This window comes from Camelus bactrianus, chromosome 3 (genome assembly GCF_048773025.1).
Source record: "Camelus bactrianus isolate YW-2024 breed Bactrian camel chromosome 3, ASM4877302v1, whole genome shotgun sequence".
Lineage (NCBI taxonomy): Eukaryota > Metazoa > Chordata > Mammalia > Artiodactyla > Camelidae > Camelus > Camelus bactrianus.
In genome coordinates this window covers 117,186,962-117,191,309 of record NC_133541.1, presented here as the reverse complement: position 1 = coordinate 117,191,309, position 4,348 = coordinate 117,186,962, and positions in this window count along the sequence as shown.

Sequence of the window (4,348 nt, the reverse complement as noted above, 5' to 3'; positions counted from 1 at the left end):
CTGAATAAGAATGCTGAGACCGGGTGTCTCCATCCTTTCTTCTGTGCTGTTCCCCCTACTCCCACGGAAACATCAAGTTTTACTTTCCCTTTTGGGGGCTCACTTGACTTGGAGTGTAGTCAGGGTAAGTGGTGATCCTGGTGGCTGGCACACAGGGAGCTTCTGGGGCTGCTCGGGGCAAGCAGTGGCCTGGCAGGTGGGCTGGCGGGTTTAACACGAAGATCTGGGAGGTGAAACAGACACAGAGGGCCTGGTAAGTTCTCAGCACTTCCTGGGTTCACTGGAGGCTGTGTGCACGTGCGGCAGACACCACAGGGACCAGGCCGCCCATACACACCTGGCTGATGGCACCTGCACATATGAAAGTCAATGCAGGGACTGACTGAAACTGGAGCGTGCTCCCTGCTCACACTCAGATCCATCTGCAGGAAGCGGACACAACTTTGCCCAGTCGTTGGCTGAACACTAAGCTAAGTAGGCTATCCCTGGGGAATCAAGCTTAAAAATGAAAACAGGCAAAACAAAACGAGCAGAGACATCATTGAACACACATTGCAGGAAGATGGACTTTATACATTCAGTCCAGCTGTACAACCTGGACGGAAGGCACAGGGCAGCTATTTGAAGACTTGAGAAATAAATAATAGCAGATAGATGGGGGAAGAAAACCAGAATTTAAACTCAGAATTGATCATGAGTTTGCTGCTTTTCCCCCTCTGGTATCCCCTGGCAGCGGGCACCAAGGTGCAATATAAAAGGGCCCCAGAAGAAACCCTTTCATTCAGGCTCAAAGGCAGAGGGGAAATCCTCACATGCAGAGAGAGTGGACATTCCCCCTTTGTTTCTCTGTTCTCTTGTGCACCCAGGCAGCACCACTGTGGCAGTGCAGTGGCCCCCGGAAAACCCTGCAGGAGCCAAAACTCTGGGGAAGGGAATCTGTTTTCTCCCCCACCCCAATCTCTAGTCCTTCTGGGAGGGGAGAGGGGCTGAAAATGGACTTGATCATTAATGGCCAATTATGCCTATGTAATAAAGCCTCCATAACAATCCTAACTGAGGGCGTCTGGAGAGCTTCCTGGCTGGTGAACACGTGGAGGTGTTGGAAGGGTGGCACAGCCCGGAGAGGGCATGGGAGCTCCGCATGCCTCCCCACACACCTCGTCCTGTGCACCTCTTCTATCTGGCTGTTTCTGAACTACATACTTTTATAACAAGCTGATAATCTAGTAAATTTTCAAACCCAAGCAGGGCTTTGTGGGAACCTCTGATCTATACAGCACAGGGGCAACTGGGGCTTGTGATTGGTTTGTGACATGAGGGGCAGTCTTGTGGTACCGAGCCCTTTAACCTGTGGGACCTGACACTAACTCCAGGTAGATAGGGTCAGAATTGAGTTAAATTATAGGACATCCAGCTGGTGTCTTCAAAGAATGGGAACATTGCTTGGTTTGGAAAAAATAAATACACTGCACATTTGGTGTCAGAAATGTTCTGAGTAGGGAGAAAACAGGGTTTTCCCTTTCAAATGTATGTATATTTTTCACTGAAATCAGCTAGAATCCAACTGTCAAATATTAGCTTTTTGCAGCTGTGCAAAGGAGTGAGCTCCCATGTTTCCGTCATTCCAGAAAAAGAGACTAAAATGGAGCAGCATACGTTGAAGTAGCCAAAAGAGCCAAGCATTTCCAGCCACGGAGAGGCAATTACTGAGACAGTGTTCGTGTCCATGCCAATTCCAAGAGCTACCAGACCTCACGAGCCAGGCTAAGCTTTTTTAAGAGGAGGATAAGAGTTCGATGGAATAGGCATAGAAGGGGGGAGGTGGGAAGGGACAGACTGGGCTTCAAAATGTGTAGATACTGACAGGCATATACAGAATAGATAAACAAGATTATACTGCATAGCACAGGGAAATATATACAAGATCTTGTGGTAGCTCACGGTGAAAAAGAATGTGACAATGAATATATGTGTGTTCAGGTGTAACTGAAAAATTGTGCTCCACACTGGAAATTGACACAACATGGTAAACTGACTATAACTCAATAAAACAAACAAGAAAAAAAGATGTGGTGTATATATGTATATATACACACACACAATGGAATACTACCCAGCGATAAAAATAATGAAATTTTGCCATTTATGAAAACAAATGGATGGACTTGGAGGGCATTATGCTAAGTGAAGTAACTCAGACAGAAAAAGGCAAATACTGTATGACCTCATTTATTTGTGAGATCTGAAAATATAACAAATTAGTGAATGTAACAAAAAGGCAGCAGACTCACTGCTACAGAGAACAAACTAGTGGTTTCCGGCGGGGAGGGGGAGGAGGGCCAATATAAGGGTAGGGGATTAAGAGGGACAAACTATTATGTAGAAAATAAGCTACAGGGATATATATATATTGAACAACACCGGGAGGATAGTGAATATTTTATAACTGTAAATGGAACATAACCTTTAAAATTGTGAATCACTATACTATATACCTGCAACTTATATAATATTGTATATCAACTATACTATTGGAAATCACCGCTCCATCCAAGCAAGTAAAAAGCTAAACAAACTAAAAATTCAACAGCTCCTTAGATCTATAAAAGAAGAGAGTTCACAGGGCAAAACAGGAGAGACTGGGAGGTAAATACAGATGTGAACGGAAAAATACTGCAACCATATCAGTAAACAGAGTGCTGAAGCCATCAAGTCATCAGTGGCTGCCGCCACCCCCCAGTGAGGACAGGCCTGCAGCCCAGCCTCTGCAGCCACTCCCAAAGGTGCACCCCGAGGGGACTCAGAATAAGAAAGGGCAGGACACAGGCCCTAGGTAGCTAGGTGCTTGTCAAAGGAATGAATTCAGTGAGCCCAAATGTTTGCTTCCTCCCATACATAGAAAAGCCCTAAATTCTTTAACTTGAGGTGCCTGGTTTTCTTTAGATAATAAGTAATCTTTTATTGTTCCACCTACCTGGTCTTTTTTGTAAAGCTCATATATCCTGGCTCCTCCCCTACCTCCTGGGAGCAGTCCCTCAGAGCTATCTGAGAGGCTGTCATCCCGGCTCGAGTCCTCCCGCCAAATAAAACGTAAATCTCAACTTGTAGGCTGCGCATTTATTTCAGTAGACACAGAGAACCCCAATTTACCGCAGTGCCAACTGGTGCCTGCCGAGGCCGTGCGGCCCCCAAACTACCAGCCCTTGGGCATCTGCCTGCTCCTCTTCAGGAGATAAACTCCTGATGGGTGTCTGCCTTAGCACAATTAACAGCCCTGGGAAATAGCTAGCCTCACCGCAGCTCAGGCTGACTTGTCACAGCCCACATCTCCCCTTGTCCGAGTCATGAGTTCCACTGCCTTGCTTGTGTCAGCTCACGTCTCCATCTTAGTGGAGTCATAAATCCACTATCCTCCCACATACCCCTTACCTCACTTAGAGCTGATCAGAAGGCTGTTCCCCTGTCCCTTTGTGTTCCCAGCCCCTTCCCCAAGAGAAGACCCTGCACGCTCACACGGTGGACACGCGGGCTCCCCGCACCTGCGTGGCCCACTGTTGCCTATAGCAACATAACTATTAAACTTTGCTATGTTCTGAAACTTTCCCTTGCCTTTGGTAAACTCTTTTTACCAGCCTGCATCACCAGCCCTGCCCAGTGTCCTCCAACACTTACCAGAGCAGAGATCCACGACCAGAAATGTCTACAAGAACCAGTGGTGGGGTGTGGAGACCTGAATTGTAGTTGACGGATTGTTGCAGGCTCCATGTGGACAAGTCCGAGAGATAAAAACTTTAGAGGGACCCAGTTACCTGGGGCCCTACACACATAATTTTGTGCTACCTCCTGGAACTCAACCAGGTTATCATAAAGAATTTCAGAGGAAAAAAAATCCCCCCCCCCATGTTTCCAGCAGGGGGCAAGGAAAGGGAACCATTTTGTAATATATCAGAGCATTCTGTTCTCCTTATCAAGGTCTGCTGTCAGGAGAAACTATTTAACCAGAGCCTCACCTGCTGGAACTTATCAGAGCCTAACTGACACAGGGGAAGGGAAATAACCACGTCCAGCCTGCTCTAGCCATCCTGTCGCACCTAAAGGGGAGTGGGGAGTCGGGGCTTAGAAGCAGGAGTGAAATTCACAGGGCAGAAGCCCAAGTTCACCGTAACACTGAGACCTAATCATAGCACTGCAGAATGTGTCCACTCGTTTTCAAACTGCCCTAACAAACTAATAGCCCCAGGTAATGCTTAATCTCACAATAGCTCAGGCTGGCTTGCTTCAGCGCACCTTATCAGAGCCATAACCCCCACCTCCCTTCACAGACCCTAAACTTCTTACCTCACCTACA